The 8,319-nt window shown below is 41.9% G+C and overlaps 1 protein-coding gene across 2 annotated transcripts in view; it reads right to left on the reverse strand.

The window, feature by feature from the left end:
- The window catches only part of slco4a1 (solute carrier organic anion transporter family, member 4A1), a 41,906-nt gene extending 36,180 nt beyond the window's left edge, over positions 1 to 5,726 (reverse strand). Inside the window, exons 1-2 of one of the 2 annotated variants that reach the window (XM_039799952.1) lie at positions 5,556 to 5,726; positions 3,191 to 3,200 (exon numbers count right to left, since the gene is read on the reverse strand). The gene's annotated coding sequence lies outside the window, so the exon portion shown is untranslated. The remainder of the gene's footprint in view (positions 1 to 3,190; positions 3,201 to 5,555) is intronic. The other variant, XM_039799951.1, reaches the window with a different exon arrangement.
- Between the last annotated feature and the right edge of the window lie 2,593 nt (positions 5,727 to 8,319).

The following is an 8,319-nucleotide window of genomic DNA, read 5'->3' on the forward strand; positions in this document are numbered from 1 at the left end:
TACACATACATACAGCTCTCTCTCTATTTCTTTGCTCGTTGTGTTGCTGGTGCTGTGCTAGATGAGCTTAAGTCAGTCTCAACTAGGCTTTAATAAGGAGCACAGTAAAGCTGCAACTAACGACTATTTATATTTATTAATATGGTCTGTATATTATGTAAAAGAAATGTAAGATGACGTCTTCAAATGTGTTGTTTTGTCCAATGCTCAACTATATTCAGTTTATTGTCATGAGTTAAGAAACTAGAACATATTCACGTTCAAGAAGCTGGCATCAGAGAATTCTTCCCTTTTTGTTTTATTGACAATAAATCAAACAGTATCGATAATCAAAATAGTTGCTGATTCATTTAATAGTTGACAACTAAAAATGACTTTAGAAAAGAGTTTTTGGGAATTTTATGGATACAGATTAAACCAAATTAAGATGACGAAAGTACCCGCACTGCCTTGCTGTAGCTTTTTGTATGCTAACAAATTATTCATTGTTTGCATTTGTTTAAATCCCAAAGGTTTCAATATTTAGTAGCAAGTGGTGCATTGTATGACAATTTGACAAATGGACTTCGGCTCTCTTTAACATCATTCCAATCTATTTCATATTTAGTTTCATTATTTGGAATCCAGAGTGGGGTGAAAACTTTGCAAAATGTCCATCAGTCACAGAGTTGCTTGATGTGATGCGCCCTTCACTCATTCTGTGGCTGTAATAAACATTTATTTAGCAGCTCTTAAAGAAGTGACGGTTTGCCATGCTATATTTTTACATATGGGGAGGGTCTTGATTTTTTTAATAAAATGAAAAATAAGATTAAGCCCCCTTCTCCACCCCAATCATTTTCATACAGTCCCTTACTGGTTTGTTAAATCATTTCAGCACAACTGAATGAGGCTCATGAAACAGTTTTGAACCCCGCCGGTTGTACTGCAACAGGCATGGGTAGCTGACTTGGCGGATACAATGATGCAAAGACTAATATGCCAACAGATAGTAAGGCTATAACGTGGTATGTTAACCCATGATACGGTAGGTGCCATTGAGATTTCATGGCTTAACTTAAAAAGTTGCATAACTTAATTGCCACTTATGTGCACGACGCTGCATGTGGCGCATTTGTGAGTCCTGTATCCTGCTCTGCCCCCCCATCTGTTTTCTGTGAACTGGGTCAGACAATCTCGTCATTTAAACTGCATTAGTTCTGCACAATGCTTATCACCACGGCGACCAGTGGCAGCTTATGGTAGCCTTTATCACCACTCCTGTCTGCCGGCTGGACCTCAACAAGCTAATATCTGGAAAGGGACAGTGACTTAGTCTCCTAACCAGAACCATGCTGCCTCTCTGACCTGTCCTGAAGACATCTGAGATACATTTCCTATTACTATTTTGGAAATACGCTTGAGAGTAGAGAGTTGATACTACGATCATTTCTGTCTGTTGAATGTTGAGCTAAAGCCATGAGACAGCTAGCTTAGCTGTGGGAACATAGGGCTCAGCATAAAGACTGGAAGTGCTATTATTAGGCTATTATTAGGCTTTTATTATTTTCTGAAAGAAACATCACAAATTAAAGAGAACTCCCTGTGAAATCACTATGCTGTCATTATGAAAATACAGCTAATAATACAGATAAAACAGCCTGAGATTTTTACATGGTGCATCACACAAGTCAGTGTAATATTATAATACACCTTTGTTGACGGATTAAATCGCGCACGGAGGCGTGAGTGAACAGCTTGTTGCAGCTGTGGTGAGGTGTAAGAAACGAGCGAAAACGAAATGAAGAGGAAGTTCAACCGTTGACAGGACAAATATGTCTCTTATGGTTTGACAGGAAATGCTGAGTCAATGTTGACAGCCTACACACAAAGACACACTTTATGGTCTTTTTAGAAGTGACTTTAGTGTAGTGCACAGGTGCCTCACTTTTGTGAAACAAGCCTGCATATTCACACGTAACAAAAGTGTAACATCATGGTTTTACTTCAAACTGAAAAGGAAGCATTGTTCATTGTACCCAAGCCTACTTATAACCAGGTGCTATAAGCTGAACAGCTTATAGCACCTGGTTATAAGTAGGCTTGGGTACCGAAACCCGACCCCATCCTTAACAACCGGTATCTAACGGACGGAATGACAATGCAGATTTTGGTGCCTCATTTCGGTGCCACTTAAATGCCTGCAGCGCCGTCTGATGCTTGGAAACAGATGTTACAGGCAACAGAAGCATCACTGCACGTGACGCTAGTTAACACGACACTGGGCAGCAAGTAACGTTAGCCTACAGTTACCTAGTAGCTGGATTAAACACGGTTAAAATGGTGTCAGCCAAACGGTCTAGCGTGTGGCTGTATTTCACTCGAAAGGATTCCAACATCGGGACATACAACAGTCTGCAGCTAAAGACACAGAGGAGACTAATTGCACTTTGTTTCAGAATTCAGTTTCAGAATAAAGGTGTCTTTGCGAGACACCATGGCCACTGCCGCTTTTGGAGTCGTCGGAGAAACAACACTGACGGGAATTAATGGTCCCGTTCTATTTAAAAGTATCATTTTAGCACCGGTATCAGAAAAAACCCAAGTAATAATACATAGAACAGAGTTCAGTTAAACTGAAATGTTTCCTCATATTTGGTCTCATTTTGTCACATTTTACACAGTTGGTCAACACACACACACACACACACACACACACACACACACACACACACACAGAGGAGACAAATGGCACCAGTGGCAGCTCATGGTAGCCTTTATCACCACTCCTGTCTGCCAGCTGGACCTCAACAAGTTAATATCTGGAAAGGGACAGTGACTTATGGCGTTTTTCCATTACATGGTACCTGCTCGACTCGCCTCGACTCTACTCGCCTTTTTTGGTTTTCCATTACGAAAAAAAGTCCCTGGTACCTGCCAACAGGTACTTCTTTTAGTATCACCTCAGTCGAGGTTCCAAGCGAGCTGAGGCGATACCAAAAGGTGACGTGAAAACCTGCAGACTACTGATTGGTCGGAGAGAACCGTCACTAATCACTGGGTCATCATTGCTAGCCACAGACGGGGCTGTCCTGAACAAACCCGCCATTTTTAAATAGTTTAGCCAGTGGTGTTTTTTTATTTTTTTTTTGCTGGCTCCAGCTTCTTTTGAAACAAAATGTTTCTTGCAGAGAGTAAAAAAACAACACACCTTCGACGTTCTGTGCATCCGCAGCAGATAGGCAGATAGTCCGGGACAGGAAGTCGAGCACAGAAACAAAATAAACATCCGGTTAATTTTCAAAATAAAATACACCGTGTTCATGGCGGATCATATTTCCCTGCACTACAGCTTGAAAACACAGCACAGAGCTGTTTCCCCTCTACTCCTCTGGATGGAAAGATGTTGGATTTGTGGTTCTATTCAACCTCAATTCGCGAGAACTTTGTGGGTCCTCGTGACTACAGCTGTCAGTCATGGCCGCAGCCGTGCCGCAACAAATCCGGACCCGGTGGGTATTGACGGACGGCGGAGCACGCAGGAGACACGCAGCGGAGCCGGTCCGCAGCCGTTCTGCATTTAGTGGAAATCCGGAGTCAGGCATGAGGCGATACTAAATCTGCAACGGAGGATGTTGGCACTGCGGCCGAGTCGATTCGAGCCGAATAGAGTAGAGCTGGCACAAGCAGTGGGAAAGCGTCATTAGTCTCCTAACCAGAACCATGCTGCCTCTCTGACCTGCCCTGAAGACATCTGGAGATACATTTCTTAAAGGGATACGCCAGCGTTTGTTGAAATAGGGCTTATCACGGTCTCCCCTAGCTGTAGATAGGTGGGCCAACGCATTTTTTGTGCATGCATTGTTTTGGTCCGGTGCAACCGCTAGTTAGCTTAGCGTAGTGAATGGAATCCTATGTTGCCGGTTAGCATGTTTTGAGTAGAAGTGAGCCAACAAAAGAAAAAAAAAACAAAACTAATTACTTGCACTGAGACAAAAAATGCGTTGGCCCACCTACAGCCAACAGTGAACTATTCCTTTAAAGGAATAGTTCACTATTTTGGAAATACGATTATTCACTTGAGTGGAGAGAGAGCTGATATTAGGCTACGAGCATTTCTGTCTGTTGAATGTTGAGCTAAAGCCATGAGACAGCTAGCTTAGCTCAGCATAAAGACTGGAAGTACTATTATTAGGCTATTATTATTATTATCTGAAAGAAACATCACAAATTCTATCTTAACTAATATGGGAAATACCATATAGGCTCTCTCTCTAGAGGGTATTAATAAATTACACATCGCACAACTTGAGTATAAATCAATTTTTTTATTAGATCTATCTCCTTCCAAACGCATATGAGTCAGAGGCTCGCAGTTTGGGAATTCCCCCGATGTTCTGTGATGCATATCTGCTGTCTGCTGCATCACATCGTGAAGCCCATCAAGCATGCTCAGTCAGTCTCCCCGAGGCGCAGGTGTGAGGCGTATTATGGGAAAGAACGCCTGAACGCGACAGACGACACACACACACACACACACACACACACACACACACACACACACACACACACACACACACCACAAATGTCGCTCCTTAGGGCTTTTGCAGCGGTTTTGCACGTGCATTTCATGAAGCTGATGTAACACAGACACACTAGTCGAGCGCCATTGCTTCGAAAGACCCACGACTGCTTTGTGTGTGTGTGTGTGTGTGTGTGTGTGTGTGTGTGTGTGTGTGTGTGTGTGTGTGTGTGGCGTTGGAAGTGAATTTAACTGTCTAATGGAATAATAAAAAAATAAATTAAAAAAAATGCATGATCACATGATTAGGGATCGGTTTGAGGGAACCCCAGCAGTGGTCCATCCCTGTATGGGAACCCTTATTGGCTTCACTGGCATACATGGAGGAATGCGTTAGCACACAGCTGTGGCTATAGGTAGCCTAATCGATTTGAGCCATTAACAAATCAAAAGGCACGTGGCACGGCCACTGTGTGATTTGGGAATGAGATCTGTGATTTGCGTTAGTTTCGCCACGGGGTAGACTATCCTATTCTATTCTGCATTTACTTAACAATAAAAAAAGCATATAACTGCAATGAAGGAAGGAGTCATCACTTTCTTCTAATAATCGTGACATAGCCTATTAAAGCGTTGTTTTGAATTATAGCTAGGCTACTGCGGTGTGTTTGTTACATTCCAATATTTGGAACAGCGCAGTATTGTAGGCTATGACAGAGCATAGCCATGGATTAGAGAAAGCTCCATGTGAGGGATTAATGCAACCAGATGCTGTTGATGAACAAGCACTTTGTTCGTTTTAGCATATCAAGTGTTATAGATACACCTAGAAATGATACAGAGAGGCAGCGTTTCTGTCACCAAATCTTCACCTATGATCGGTATAGCTCAAGATGTTGCAGATTACAGAGTGAATGTATTTTTAGGCAACCGTTTCAGCGTTGGACATGTGAATACATGGATGGATACCCACGCTGCTGATGCTGAGCAGAATAGCCGCACCACGGAGCGCATCCTTCAGTTTAAAAAAATCACATGAAATGACGAGGCTTACCTTGAAATAGTTACACGTGTATTAGTCCGTTCTTCTCACATAACGTTCTGTCATTCGTGACGTGTCTCGTGGGGGAAAAAGGCTACAAAAGTGGTATAAATAATTGCAACGCTGTACAGTGGTTAGCGCCCTTCTTTTAGGGAGCGAGCGAGTTGTAACCGCGGTGTAAGCCCTTCGGTATGGAGGGTGATTGATGCCACCAAAGAGGATGAGCTTTTAGCTTCAGACCAGAAAAATAAATATGACAAAACAAATGAATGCATATTATTGTTTGCATGGAGAGGCTATGGAAGACATCAAGGGACATGGAAATTGAAATAGAGCATTTCTTTATTTAATATAATAGTACATTAAAAACAGGACCTCATGTGGCCGGGTTGGTCAGTGGGTAGAGCAGGCGCACATATACTTCGGGGTTCGAGTCCGACCTGTGACGATTTCCTGCATGTCTTCCCCCTCTCTCTCCCCTATCTCACCTAGCTGTCCTATCAATTAAAGGCAGAAAAGCCCCCAAAAAACAGGACCTCATAAATTGGTTTACAAATCAATTCATTAATTCATTATTAAATGGAGGCACTATAAAAAGATTTTCCAAACTAAACTTTAAAACAGTAAATAATTACATTAAAACACACTAATGAATTCTTAAATTAAAAAAGAGAATTCAAAAATCTATTTGAAAATGCCGTTTTCAAAAACAGAACTTAATTATTGAATCAACAAACCGAATAAAGAACACAGCTTTTAATATGGCATTTAAAAGGGCAACTCATTTTCATATCCATTTCCTTGCTGCCATCCTTATTCAATTTGGAATTCGATTTGCAAAGTAATTTCACCTCTGCATATAACCTTTTAGTGACACTTGGGGGCCCTTGTGCTCATTGGGTAAAACAATAAAAATGAACATAGGAACAAGCTCTCTGATGAAATTATATTGTTTACACACTCACATGTTGTCTTCCTATTTATTTTCTTCTCCTGCTTCTTGCTTTTGGCATTAATAACCCTCTATACCTAGGATTCACTGAAGTGAGAGGAGATCCGCTTATCCAATGATGTTCAACCCCTGTGGTGCTATCAGCTCTGGGCCAATCGCTGAGCTGAAGAGTCAAGCTGAACCAGCAGTCGACAGACAAGTAACCACTATGACTGATGATGCTCTGTGGTTTGGCAATGACCATAACAAATGTGTGTCACCTTCATTAGCCCATTTCTATATATGAAATATGAAATGCAGTTCGATGACCTCTCAACAGTGTGTAGCTCTATGTGCATATTTAGCCACAGTATATCTACTTTGGTTGCTTGAAAACACACTTAAATGCCCATCCAATGTCAGAAACATCCCTAACTTTTGTAGGGGCTTAGAAATAAATAAATGACAGTCACAATGGCATTGCTGTCAGAAGCATGTGAAAACTGGAACAGCCTCAACTGCAACGTATCAGTAAGTGGCTCACTCAAAAACAGGAGACACACAGGAATACTAAATAACAATGTGATTTATTTTCATCAAAACAATAGGTTGGAGAAATCTCTAAAGTCACTAGTCCACTTCCAGCATGAGTGAACATGAGCTGCATGGATGTGGTGCTCGGCTTACATGCATGGGGCACACCGGGGCCAGGTGTGTCCCATGCCACTGATTAACCTCTAACCGGTGTGCAGCCCTGGAGACAGGAAGCAGAGCAACAGCAGAGTTAACCAAGCAGAGGGGCCCTCACACACTTAATGTATGTGGTTGTGATTGGTACTTAAATGTATGCACAGTGGGAGAGAACAAGACTATGGGAAACATGGGAGTAACAGAAAAAGGGAAATGTGATTTATTTATTTGATAAGGACAAAGCACTTATATCAACACCAATGTTAGCCAGACGGCTTATTTTCAACTGTAGTCCTAGTTACCTAGCATGCATGCAAGGGCATAACTTTGGTTTCAACATTGGGGGAGGTAATGTCTCCAAATTGGAATTTTGTTTTAGTTTTCTGCATTCTGGTGAATTTTTCTGCAACATTTTGTACCTTTTTTTGCATCAATTTATGATGCAAATGTCCATATTTATGTAAAGGAAATTGTAATAGCTTTTTTGGGGGGAGGTGGGGGTGGCACTGGCAAGTTTAGATTAATTTCAATTTTATTTATAGTATCAATTCATAACAAGAGTTATCTCAAGACACTTTACAGATAGAGTAGGACTAGACCACGCTATGTAATTTACAAAGACCCAACAATTCTGGATTATTATCCCCCCTGTAACTTACGCCTGTGCATGCATGTCTTTGTGGTGGGAGGAAACTAGAGCACCCAGAGGAAACCCACGGAAACACGGGGAGAACATGCAAACTCCACCCAGAAAGGCCCTGCCCGGACTGGGGATCGAACTCTGCAGTGCCAATTTGGAGCCTGCAACGGAGCCATTGTACTGCCACTTTAATCTTAAAGTATTTTTGTAATTACAGGGCACCTAAACAAAGAAATTGGGGGGGAAAGTGTGGAAAACCCCGTTTTTAATCACAGAAAACGATTATTTCTAAAAACTCCGGCCAAAGTGGAGATTTTGGAAAACTTCGTTTGCATGTTTGCATGTAAACTGAGACAAACGGAGGTTTAGGCAGCCGAGAGAGAGAAAGAGGTGGTGATTGGTTGCTGTTGTTGCTATTGTCGGGATTCTGATTGGCTAACGTGGGCTTGAGCTTCTCGTTACACTGCCACCTACAGGTCTGGCATGCTCTTGACGGCATTGACGGCATATATACA

The sequence above is a fragment of the Perca fluviatilis genome, chromosome 5 (genome assembly GCF_010015445.1).
Source record: "Perca fluviatilis chromosome 5, GENO_Pfluv_1.0, whole genome shotgun sequence".
Taxonomy (NCBI): domain Eukaryota; kingdom Metazoa; phylum Chordata; class Actinopteri; order Perciformes; family Percidae; genus Perca; species Perca fluviatilis.